The sequence below is a fragment of the Phasianus colchicus genome, chromosome 4, assembly GCF_987193195.1.
Source record: "Phasianus colchicus chromosome 4, bPhaCol1.hap1.1, whole genome shotgun sequence".
NCBI classification, from domain to species: domain Eukaryota; kingdom Metazoa; phylum Chordata; class Aves; order Galliformes; family Phasianidae; genus Phasianus; species Phasianus colchicus.
This window is the reverse complement of record NC_143439.1, coordinates 11845709-11859281: the sequence shown is the minus strand read 5'-3', so window position 1 is coordinate 11859281 and position 13573 is coordinate 11845709. Positions and strand designations below refer to the sequence as shown.

At 39.2% G+C, this 13573-nt stretch overlaps 1 long non-coding RNA gene across 8 annotated transcripts in view; it reads right to left on the bottom strand.

Annotated features, from left to right (window-relative positions):
• The window catches only part of LOC116226166 (uncharacterized), a 211643-nt gene that overhangs the window by 18897 nt on the left and 179173 nt on the right, over positions 1-13573 (bottom strand). For 7 of the 8 annotated variants that reach the window (XR_016465820.1, XR_016465819.1, XR_016465823.1 and 4 more), the window contains 2 exons: positions 12247-12320; positions 11587-11677 (listed from right to left, as the gene is read on the bottom strand). This is a non-coding gene — a long non-coding RNA (uncharacterized LOC116226166). The remainder of the gene's footprint in view (positions 1-11586; positions 11678-12246; positions 12321-13573) is intronic. The other variant, XR_016465822.1, reaches the window with a different exon arrangement.

The following is a 13573-nucleotide window of genomic DNA, read 5'->3' as shown; positions in this document are numbered from 1 at the left end:
ATACTGCTGAGTTCAGAGAACTGGGCTTATTTAGCTTGGAGAAGAGAAGGCTCCAAGGAGACCTCATTGTGGCTTTCCAATATTTGAAAGGAGCATATGAACAAGGGGGGGAATTGTTGTTTATGAGGAATAGCAATTGGACAAGGGGGAATGGTTTAAACTGAGACAGGGGAGGTTTAGGTTAGATATTAGGAGGAAGTTTTTCACACAGAGGGTGGTGACACTAGAACAGTTGCCTAAGGAGGTCGTGGATGCATTCAAGGCCAGGCTGGATGTGGTTCTGGGCAGCTTGGTTTAGTGGTCGGTGGCCCTGCCCATCGCAGGGGGGTTGAAACTCAATGATCATTCTGGTCCTTTTCAACCCAGGCCATTCGATGACTCTGATTCAGTGAAGTCCACATAGAACTTCACTGAATTGGATTGGAACAGATCCCAAGGATCATCAAGTTCCAAAGTTCTAACCCTGCCACAGGTAGGGCCACCAAATCTGGTACTAGACCAGGTTGTCCAGAGCTCCATCCAACCTGGTCTTGAGCATCTCCGGGGATGGGCACCCACAGCCTCTCCAGGCAGCCTGTTCCAGCACCTCACTGCTCTGTGAAAAACTCCCCCGACACACAACTTAAACATTCCTTTCTTGAGCTTAAAACCATTCCCCTTTGTCCTATTACTATGCACTACTTACAGTGATTATATGCATCTGAGATGATTCAAGGTCTGTTTATATTTTATAAGCCTAGAAAAATATATTATTAATAATACTACAAAATATGCAACAATGGTGTAATGTCCCTTGCACTGCAGGGTCTTTTTAAAAACTAAGGCAAAGCGTGTATTTCAGTACCACTGGATACTTAAGGGTAAATTACAGTTTAATTTTCTTTAAAGGCCTAATACTTGACAGACACTGATACCTCCCTTCCAAAACAAGCCTGAAATCATAGGCATTACTTTGTGAAAATACAGTTTAGTTCGCAAGAGTTCATATTTAAAGTCTTCAGAAAGTAAACTAAAAACAATAAAAAAAAAACAACAGCAACCTAAGAGCTTTCCTGCAATCAAAGCCCCTATAAACAAGTACTGTTGAACAGCAAATTACCTTTTCACATTACACAGTTAAACAAAGTCCTTCAAATGAGAAAAGATCATGTAAGCTACTAAGAGACAGTTCTTACATTTGAATGTGCTTTAAGAAGAAAGATTTTGTAACTGGTGCCTTCACCAGAAAAGGTTTTGCTGATCCAACACTTAGCAGCGTCATTTCCATCACATTCAGGTGATGCTGGGGGTAGGAACAACAGATGTCAGGCAGGACTTATTTAAGGATTGCTATTAGAACAAGTTGTGTTTTCATTTGAAAACAAAGGTACCTGCATTCTGAAGTTACAGTTTTATTAATAAATGGTGAACAGAAGGTCCATTCTCTGACTGGTTTCCTTGCATAAGTGTGTGTCCATTTTCAGGGATGTCTGGTCATGACATCACATACAATCTAGGTCTCCAAACTCTAAGAAATTTTTGCAAGTTAAAATCTCTTTTGAAGTTATTTAATGTCTCTAGCAGTTATGCTGAGACTTTATTCAGAAAATTAACCTCAGAAACTGTTGAGCTAGAGCTCCCTGTCAGCAGTTTCCAGAACAAGCCCGATCATTCCACAGGCAGCACTACATTTATAACAACTGTCAGTCCTCTAAATGTAGCCTTGGGCATTAGAAGTCAGACAATAAAAGCCATGTATTTTATTCCCAGCATAACAACAGCAACAACCAAAAAGGACTGCATGCACCTGTTGTCTCCCTAGGAAAGACAGAATCATACTTTGATGTTACAGAATCCTGGTCACTGACACCTCAAGTCAGCATACCCTTCAGAAGTCCATTAGGATTAACTAGTTGTATTTCTAAGGATTGAATTTTGGAGAATAACCAGAGATAAGAAATAGAATAATGGGATGAAGTGAGGAATAGGAAAGCACGCGTTAGTCTTCATGCCCACATCCCATGTGCTCACAGGGGGCTGGTTAACTTTCCATTCAGTTTTCTGAGTTCCTTCTGCTTCCACAGAGAAACTCACAGGGTGACCACGGTTGCAGACTCACACGCACTGGAGCTTGAAAGCTTAATATGTTAAATACCTAACACAGTACTACATCTGCCCTGGAAAACAATCCTGACCTGGCAGAAGAATCAACTTTACTGTTTTATAGATCTGTTACACTTATAATTAGCAGAACTATAGAAAACTAACACATGCCCTATAACACCAGTTAACACAACATGTCAGTGCTTAGCAAAACACTTCAGGCTAGGATCATTATAAACTGTTCAAATAAAGACATTGTATTGCAGCAGCTTTATCTCCGCTCCTTCAGAATTAATCAGACCTTTAGTCACTTGTTTTGCTGACTATTCAACTCCTGGCCTTCTCAGGACAAATTAATTCTGTTTTGCCTGGGCTGGTATGAGCATCACAAGGAAAAGAAGTGAAAGAATAATTTCTATTAAAAATTAAGTTCATTTAAAAACTGAAATTTTTGAGATGAAAACGCATTTCATCATTTTCAGCTCAGTGTTTTGTTCCCAACACTAACAATGCATGATTGAATAGTTTGCCTAAAAATAAATAAATCAATCACACGTGCCAACATATCTATGCTCTTCTCTGGTTCTTTTAAATGTGGATGATCACCCTAGGATGCAGTTCAAACTGCGCAACACACGGGCCAAAGTTTACAATCGGATCGATTCAAATCAAGTACAACTTTTTTAAAAAAGATATTAACTATTGATCTCTTTTGGCTGCTGCTCTCTTAACTTCTTGAATTTAGCCTTGAATATTTACGTAAACAAAAGTCAGATGAATAGTTAGAAAATACATCAGGTCTGTACTGGAACTTTTTATAGCTATGATACGCCCCAGGGGAAAAAAAAAAAAAAAGGGTCAGCTATGTTTAAAAAGAGCAATGAATTCTCCTTTCTGCTGTTTCGATCACTTATGACATACTACTGAATGTGGTCATTTCCAAGTTAGCAAAAAAGGGTCAGCTTGTCTGGAAGGGTGATCAGAGTACTGACATGTTTCTCCTTTTGCTAGTCTGGCCAAAAGGAGGCTGCCACCTGAATGATACATTCTTGAGCTGGACATGATATCTGCATGCAGAGAAAGCTCCCAGTCACTGACTGACAGCAGCTATTGCAGCCACTCATCCTTAAAGAAAACATATTTTCTGTTAATACCTGTAAGTTCCTCTGCCAACAGGAATTTCCAAAATTTGGATTATATGGCTTCAACACTCTTTATTGATCTATTTTATTTTTTTATTGGAGTGAGGCTAGAAGCAAGATGATCTGTTTTCTATAATGTTCTGACCTTCCCTTAAGCTTGGCAAAATCTCAGGCATAGCTGACAGTACGGATGTCAAGTAAAAAATAGATTTGGAAAGAGCTTTTGAAAAATCACTTTCCAGTTAAAGGTCACTGAACACTAGTTAAATTATATAAGGAGAGTGGGAATTAAGATTATGCACCTTTGGCTGGTTTCCTGCTTCACAGAATATGAGAACAATTAATAATGCAAAGAGCTTACAGTATTTAATGATGCAGAGCGCTTAGCAGAAATATCCATGCTATTCCTAAGACACCACAACAAAGACCAAACCATCTAAAGGAGGCTTGCTTTTCTGCCTGCACTGGGTATCTTCTTGTTCCTTTGTGATTTCTGAGAGCTCTACCCTACTCATAACTTCTTTCCCAAAGAAGAAAAGATGAGCACAATCCAGAATTCCCCCTCCTTAATGAGCCTCCCATACAAAGACTCCAAAGGTTTACATTCTGTCCTCAATTACCCCCAAACCTCCAGTTTACTTCAAAACAAAAGTACCCAGGGAGAAGGGGGAAATTAACAACATGCATTAATAACCAGATAAAAGAGATGGAAAAAAATGGCCAGGTTTTGCACTAGAGGGAAGCTATCAGCGAGGTCTGAGCTACATCCCATTCTGCATCCCCAACATCTGCATGGATAAATAGTGTGAGAAGAAAGACAACAAGGTGCCACCTGTGCCAGTGATGCTAAATAATTCAGAGCATCCTGTCTGGGTTCCAGTTAGTGTACTGGTTTGTTAGAAAAAAAGAAAGGGATGGGGACTGTGGAAGTTAATCTGCTGTTTTAACATTTCTCTGAGGTATGTATTCAAAATAACAGATGATCAAAGGTAACAACGAAAACATTTGGTTGATGACTTCACTTACACCTTTTCAATAGCAGTTCTTAGAGTAAAAGGTGAAAAAAACGCAAAGTTGAGCATATAGAAACAGGAGCAGGGGAGGACTGGCTGAGAAGAAGAGAGTCCGAAAGGCTGGGCACCTCAGGACTTGTGCTTGGCAACTTCCCCCTTCCCTCCTTCTGAGGGCAGGTCACAGCTGTGGATTTGAATCCCTCATTACAGTGCAATTAGACACGCTGGGACGCGCTGTGCAGCAAGGACTATGCAGTACAGCTCCGGGAGCCTGCTGGGCTCTGGTGCCAGTCTGTCCAGGAGAGCAATGAAATGAGTAAGAACACACCTAGCACCACACCTGAGCAACACAGGCACCCGCTTCAGAGAGATCCTAACAGATTAAGTATCTGATGACCTTTATCCACAGCTCGCCTTTTTGTACTAAGAAAAAAAATAATCTAAAATAAAATTTGGCACAAACTCACACCAACTCCCACATGAAACTGAAGCATTCTCAAACTCTACATACTTACTTGATCAAATCTTTCTTTCTTACTCACTCTAGACACAGAGTGATCCAGTAAAGCTGAGATAACGAAATCATCCAGTTTACAGTTGTAATTAAGTGGAAAAAAAATATCCCTCATTCATTTAGGAGATTGTGCATAAGGAGGAACAGAAAGTGAGTGGATGGAAGTATAGAAGGGGAATGCTTTATCTCAGAGAACTAGCAACTTCGCTTTGGAGTTCTGAAAATGTTTTTCCTATCATGCAAAGTGTACTTAGTGCATACCTAATCAATCTACAGACCCACGTTAGATGTGCACTTCTCTTACAGATGCATATTTTCTTTGTCAGGTCAATCTCAGCTCATTATAGCAGTCTAAAAATGAGCAGATAAATATAACAGCCTTATTATTTTCTTAATTTAAGGTATGCATCTAATCCAGCATTTTAGAAGAATAATAGTCCTTTACTTGTAAAATAATAGGATGGGGAATCGGCTTTTGAAAAAGCACAGGGCTTTTGGCAAATCAAAATTTTGAGCAAGAGGTTGCATTTCATCTTGACTATTGATGTTTTTCCCCTATTGTGGACTCTGGTATTTTTGTTTTCCCTAATGTTCGGAGTAAAAGGCAATTGAGATGAGCTCCACCTCAGTAGGGACTGAGCACCAGCAGTAAAACTACTGTGCTCCTCATTAATGCATCTAAGTAAGAGAGCATGGCTGGAAAAAAAAAGAGGTGAAGCCAGACAAGAAGAAAAAATTCTGTTTCTGATGAAACCTCTCATGAAATGATTTAGTCCCATTGTCCAATTGAATTATGTATTCTCTCCTTTCTCATTCTCTCCCCAGTATTCATCTCACCTAAATAATCATTTCCAGAGCATCCTACACTGTGGTTCCTTTTTTTTTCAGCACCAGATCCAATGCCACCAGTTTCTTCATCATAGAAGACAAGAACAAACGCCTGTCTTTTCTTTATCATGGATTTCATGACAGAAGGAAAGGCAGTGCTATATAGAAGCCCTATTTTTGTCATCATAAGCAGAAACAGAAGCTGTTTGAGCTATATCTGTATTAGCAGCCTTAGAGAGTTCCCCTCTACAAGGCAGGAGTGCATACCTGCTCCTCAATTCGACATCTGCATGCATCCCAAGCAAGCACAATCTTTTCTTTATTCCTGAAATCTAGCTTCTACACCAAGAACACCTGAACACATCATAGCTAACTCCTGCACGTTGTCCAGGTGCAGCTTAGCTAAAGTCCTAGAGGCTGATATGGACTATGCCACCAGATGAATTTCATTGGGAAAAGCAATTCCTTCCGACTTCCTCAGATTTGAGAGCTTGGCAAGAAAATACAGACGTAACTGACAATTCAACTTCTGCTTGACTCATGAAGATTTTGGCTGTGACTGAGAAGTTCCTTCACCTGTAGTTTGCAAGACATGCAGAAAGAAACCATAAATGATAGTTACCTTTTTTAATAAAACCACATACACACTTCTACAGACAAAGGCAAGTCACCAAACAAAGCATAAGAAAGTATAAATTATATCCAAATTTTTAAAGTTAACCATTTTGATTACAAAGCCCACAACAGTCCATGGATTTTTTCTCGTGATAGGTGGCCCACAGATCAAAAGCAGCTGGGATACACCAATTCAGAACATATTGTTGACCAGGCTAGCTCTGTGTTTGGGTGGCTGCTACCTGCAGCCAAATGAACACCGTATTTAACATCTGAAAGAGCAAAATAACTCCTCAGGTGTGTTAGAAAAGCATACTGCAAGAGAAACAGGGCAAATAACTGAGTTTTGTAAAAGTGCAGGTACAAATGAATATGGAAAGGTGCAGAAGATGTAAGAGAAATTGAAAAAGCAGGAGGAAAAGGCAACTGTTTGTGTTTCAAACTATGGTTGTCCCTCACCCCACGCTGTCTGTGCTGGGTCCTGGGGAATGCAGCCCAGCTGAGGCTCATCTTGTAGCAAGAATCCCTTTTTTACACATAAAATAACAAAAGGGACATTATACCTTGGTTATACTTTGTTGTTTTTTGTTTTTCCTGCAAAAAAAACGATTCTGCAGATATCCCAGGCACTGTATCCCTGATGAGCTGTAAAAGGAACATTCTGAGCATTTTGTTCTTTAGCTCTGTCTGTCTGAACCAGGGCTAACGAAGAAATCCTAGAAAAGACAGTCATCACACACACACACACACAAAAAAAGGCAGTAAACTTTCCTAGGGGAAAAAAAAGCAATAAGTTCCGTAAGTATATGGAACTTAGACACAGGTTGCAAAAACAGAGCACACTGAACACTGAAATTCTACTCCTTAAAGAGTTGCGGGTCTGTTTGCCTGAGGACACAATATTAAGGACAGTATTATTTATAACATACAATAAAGGCACAACTTTAGGTCCTTTTAAAAAGTTACTGATATTGATCTTGGGTTCTTTATACAAGACAATATCTGTTACTTTCCTAAACATTTACTGGACTGCAGCTAAATTTATTTTTTCATATAAAATGAAAGTGTGTCTGACACAATTTACTTTTTTTTTTATAATGCTATATTAAATCAGCCCAGAGACATTGACAACAGAGTGGTAAATATTTAAGATTACATCTTCTTTCCTACAACATTATTCTTTTCCTTCTCTATCAGATCTACTGTCAAATAACTCAGTTCCTCTTTTTATTCTCACTCTTCAAACACTCTCAGCATCTCAGCTACACTAGGATCATCAGATTTCATTGGCAAGATAAGGAGCCATCAGAAGTCAAAAGAGCACTTTGGGCATGGTCCAAAGTTACAGGAGTAAACAGAAAATTAAAAAAAAAAATTGTTCAACTGGCTCAACACAGAACCCCAAATATTTATTGTCACTTCAAATGATTGTATGCCAGAGTCTCCATTAACATTCATTACGATTAAATGTTTATTTGAAAATGGAAACAGTAAATGGGACAAAACATGTCCAGATAGAAAGCTCTAATAGTCATAATCTTTCTGCTGTCTAGAGATTGTTAGAAGACCAAAAAAAGCATTTATTTCCATTTCTCTGTGTAAGAAAAAATCAGAGAAATCTTTAGAAAAGTAACATTGTCTAGAAGAGCTAGGATAAACCTGCAGTTAGTACTATGATCTGGAATTCCCTGCAGTTTGACAGCTACCTTGCAAGAAACACTACAAATCAACAGGCAATCATTACACACTTCCTTCGAAAAAAAAAAAAAAAAAAAAAAGCAAATTTTAATCATTCAGTTGAGCTTAGATATGATGGCACAATACAAACACACCCTGCCATTCACAAACATTTCTCCAGAGAAAGCGTTTGTGTTTGCTTTTCTATAATCACACGTTGGGCCAAGCAGGAGGTTGTATTACTTGGCTAGTTATGGGCTTTTCCTGCTGCTGTTTTGCTTCTCCTATAACACAGACTCACTTTATTTGAAATTCTGATACAAACCACAGCACTAGGGCAAAGCTCAACATTTCAGGGATCTGCCTTTAGCCATAATTATAGCCTCACCTTTGTGCTCTGCACTTTCAAGGGTGGCAGCTGCTATAAATTACCACAGGTGGAAATAAAAAAATATATATAAAATAAACCCGCAGCTTTCTTGAAGGGACACCAAACAAGCTACAAGCTTGTCCACTGACATTTTCCTCCTGGATAACTCAGGCCAGGAGGTCAAAACAATGGCTGACTAACAAGACAGCGTGTAGGGAAAAGGTTACCATTAATAATGCAACAGAAGAGCACTATGTGGACAAGTAATGGTAGAAAAACATACCGGGATGATCAGGAGGATAAAGAGGTCATGAAAGAAATGACTAGATGCTAGCTGGAAAAGCAATGTTCTGAAAAAGGTGCAATGTTGTTAGCTGAATGCCCTTCCAAGTGTTCAGTAACTTCTGCTCCCAAAAAATATTTCCCCCAGAGGTAGCAAATACAGATGTGCTAATGTTCTTTCTTCATTATTATCATAAGCCAATGCTTGGATGATTTCACTAGATGGCTTTCCTGAAAAACTTCTGACTTGCATGCTCAAAACAGACAACACAAGGAAGGGTAGCTTGAGAATAGTGCTATTCAGGCAGCTCAGAGAGGAGGATTCCCTGCCAACCACAACAACACAGACAGTGGTGGGTTTGTTGGCTGATGCCACCCATCACATTCACAGTCACCCCTAAAAGTTCCAGTAGACTGTGCACTAATTCAACCTTTGGTCTAACAAATAGATATTGATATCTCCAAAAAGACTCATAAAGGATTCCTGAAGTAAGCTATTATTAGCTAACAAAGTCAGCTTCAGTGAGAAAAAAAAACCTCCACGTCCTATCATTTCAAGATTTAGAAAGAACCACATACAAAACATAGACAATTTCAGCAGCATTTTCATAGCCAATACTGGTATATAACGATCCTGTACCTAGCTCAGATATAGCCTTCAAACCTAGATCTTCTTTCCCTGAACAGTGGAACACCAACCTTGGGAATGGAAATCCAAAAGCTCCACAAACAAGAAGCACAGGCACAGTGGTGCTCATACATCAGACCTTTTGAAAAAATTAATGTACTCCACTTTTCTGCAGACAGCACTGCATTTCAAATCCACTGTGGTACAGACTTGGAAGCTTAAGGTCTCAATGGTGCAGATTTCTGATTTCCAAAACAAAGTGAATTAGTAGTATTTTGACAAAGAAAACATCTTCATATGAGAAACAAATAATTCCAGGGGTGCATAATGCATCTGGATGCTAGCAAGCTGGAAACCTCTTTCATTTTTGTACAGCTAAGTATTCTCTAATTCTTCTCCTACACTACTGTGCTCCAGTTACAGCAGACCAAGCCTTGTGTAAATAGGAAAATACAGCATTTTCTATAAACTACAAGAAAGGCACAGAGTTTAAATAATGGTTTTATAATCAACAGCCCTTTGTATCTATAGTCCATGACCAGAAAATAAAATCTGTTTTTCATAATAAAGAACAAGTGGCTCACTTACAATTCCTTACACGAATAATAAACATAAGTGCAAGCCACTGATCAGAATGAAGTAATTACAAGGTAAAAGTGGATTGAAGAATTGTTTTCCTTTCTGGTAACAGCTTTAGAAATGGTTTTGCAGTTCAGTTGCATGCAGACAATTCATATGGAGAAAAGGGTGTGTGGGTGGAAGTATGCAATTGTACAGAAAAGAGAGAGACAGGGTGTAGGAAAGCTGCCTGTTCAGTAATCTTTTTGCTAAATAATCCCTTCTCTTACCAATGGCAAAATGGAAAATAGATTCAGTGGCCTTGCATTCTCTTTCACTGCTTAACTTACAGAGAAGCCTTCAGTCACAGCCTTCAAGTACAACACAGTAAAAATTATTTCAGAACTGCTTTGGTGAGGTAGTAGGGAAAGCAGCCTCTGCACAGTATCTTCTACATATGGGAGATAACAAAAGATTCCATTTCCTAACTCTCTTTAACTCTGATCCTGTTTTTGTGATTTTAGCTGATCCTCATTGAAGGCTACTGAAGTAAAGACTTCACAGGACTATGACTGGGACCTTTTAAAAATAGCTAAGATTTACCCATATCAACAAAAACTACTATATTTGCTGCACTACATCAGAAGTTTGTCCTGGCTATAATTGTTGATGTCTCAAAGATCAAACCAAGATTCATCACTGCAAAATGTCTGAGGCAAAAGAACAAAAACCTCAGGAGAAGAACGAAATAGGTCTTTATAAGACAATTATAAAACAAAAATAAGACAATTAGAAATGACTACACTTATTTTAAAGATATTACTGCTTCAGAAATGCTAACAAATCAATATGAATACAGTGGCATGTGTGAATCAGGAAACTGTTGCTGCTGTATCTTCAACATCACCCAATCGATATGGAGAAGAAGCTGCCCTGCATTATGGACCAGTTCTTTCTTTTCTGAAATGTCAAACATTTTACCCAGAAGCAGAAGGACTATACTACAGAGAAGACAGATTTACAGTCATATCCCAACTGATTCATTCCCAGAAAAATTAAGCTACATCCTAAGACTCTCCAAATCTCTAATGCTCTTTATGCTTCATTGGCTTTATGCACAGCCCTAAAACTGCTATATGTTAAGACACAAAACCAAAATGATCTGGGCTAAGTGTTCTCAACCAGTGACACTCCTGCTGCACTCCTTTTTCTAAGAGTGCAGCATTGGAGGAGAAAACATAAAGAGCTGGTTCGCAGAGCCAGCCAAGGAGCTAAGCAACACTAATCCAGCATCCCTCAAGGAAAGGGAATAGCTTTTCATAAAGCTGCTTCTCTTTCTAACCCTGTGATATCTCATCTCTGTATCAGAGACATACTAGAGAGCTGAAAAGATACAAAGGTGCCGAGACAATGAGTTTTGCTAGACTGTGAGCTCCACGTACCTCAGGCTTAGAAATGCAAAGCAATGGAGAAGCCAGGATATGGGCAGGTAAAGAATAGGGGTTTTGTACAACTTAAAGCTTAGTCAGAAGCACATGGAGAGACTAAGGCAACAGAGTATTCAAATAATGAAAACATGACAATCTGTAGATTCTGAACTGGCAAATTCTCTTCATCCCTTACCTAATGAACCAAAGAAATCACGCTAGACCTAAAGCACTTATATCTGAACAGTTCTCTGCCATCAGATTTTATTCATAACACCTGAATTATAAAGCTGACAATCAAAATTTATCTGAGGATACACAGGGAAATGAGACTGTGTCAATCTGTAGGGCAATTCTAATGAGACAAGTTGTCATTTTTTCATAGCTGATGTTCTTAAAAATCAAGAAAAGAGATGGAGAAACAGTGAGCAAATGAATAAATATGCCTACCTTTGAAGCATCTAACTCCAAACAGTGTGACAGGGTACAGGAAAAGCCTGGATTTCTTCATGAACACATCTGTGCAAACCAATCTGAGCAGCTGGAAGTAGAGCAGGTGGATGCAAAAAGGGTTTGGTTTATACCACAGCAACTCTTACGACTCTTCAAGTAGGAGGACACCAGGCCAGGATTGAGATTCAGATGCCTTTCCTATCTATAAGGATCCCTAAGGATTCAATCTCCATCTGGAATAAAGTAAAACACCCCCAGCACTAGTCTCTCTAGAAGTTCCTGTGCTCTAAACACCTGAATTGCCAGCAATAATGTGCATGCCATAAGCCTTCTCCTCCTTGAAAATTCATTTCCTCTCCTCTGTCCACAAGAAATCAAACTGAAACAGAACCTTTTCTAGAAGATGAACATGAAGAAGGATGACTGAAGTGAGTCATTGAGTTCAAAGGAAACAAACGTTTATTATAGTAGTATTTATTATCTCACCTTTGACAAAGGGGAAAAGGTAGAGCTCATTTTGTACATATCCATGTCACAGACAGAAAACAGAGGAAGAAAGGATATGACAGAATGACAGAGGTTCCTGGCAACTAAAAAAAAACCTGCCTGCTTTCTCACCCTGTACATGCCAAAGAGTTGAAACTTGTCCACTTTTACCTTGTGACTGAAACTATGCCCCAGGGTGGCAGTTCCTTGACCTAGAAAGGGTCCATCTCAGTGACACGTGGTCTCTGCAAGAGAAAGAGTCATTCTATCAGAGACAAACAGGCTCCCATCCCATTCAGTCCACCCGTTTCCCCCCACTCACCCACTTCTGCGCAATTTTTAAAAGCTGGTATAAGAGCTCGGAAGGATCAGAAGAGACCGCAGTCATCCCCAGTGCTCCTTTACACAGCCACCAACACTGAATCAGCAAAGATTCCTACAGACCTCAGACACAAGGGAGATTGTTATTTGAAAGGGAAATGAAGTAACTCCACATCAGCGATTGATCAAAGAGGGACTCCAAGTTATTGTTCCCATGACACCTCTTGTTAAGTTGACCTCCAGATGAAACCTGAGCCTACGAGTTGCGTATCAGAATACCTAGCACACTACTGAATGTCAAGTTATTGAGAGCCTAAATGTATTTGCTTAATATCTGAAAGATTATCTTTCTTTATAACACACAAACAATTGGTGGATCAGAGTAATTGTTTCACAACCGCAGAGCTTTTTGTTCCCGTAATCCACTAACTGGGAAGAGAAGCCAACCTGCATAATGAACAGAGCAGATTAAATTGTTAGCTGTCACACATGAGATAAAAGAGAGAAGTAATTTCTGTGCCTCTGTTGCATGGGCAGGATTCAGTTCCAGAACACATGCAGTCTTGCCAGTTCCTGGCATTATCAATCCATTAGTGAGCCTTCATCTCTCCCGCAACAATCCCTTCCCTCAAATGTCTTTTTAAAATCTCTCTCTGAAGATTTATCCCTTTGTCTCACAGTGTGTTGTCCTTTGTCCAGTCACTGAGGAAAAATTAAGCGCCTGTTTTCTGGCCTTTCCCTGCAGAATAGCTGAGCCAAGAGATCGAAAACACATCCTCCTCTTTTTCTAATAACAATCTCCCTTTTGGGATTCAGGGTTTTCAGAAAATTAGAGGTCTCTGAGAAAATGTTGGTTCTCAAAAACACCACATATACTTCTCTGACATGGTGGAGAGAAACCAGTCGTGATGATAAGAGTGTCATTATGAGTGAAATATGCAAGAAGCATTAGATCACGTTAGAGTTTTGGAACATTTTAGATGAATCCATGATACAATTAAAACACAAGAAATTGATTTGCACATATAACAGAGAAAAAGTAGAAAATTGTAAACAATTGTATATTAAAGACTCTCAGATAAACCAGTGAGAAATACCCACAACAAACACCAAGATGTCTCCAATTCAAGTATAAACTAGTTCAGCTAGTTCTAGGCACAAAGGGTAAATCTCTATG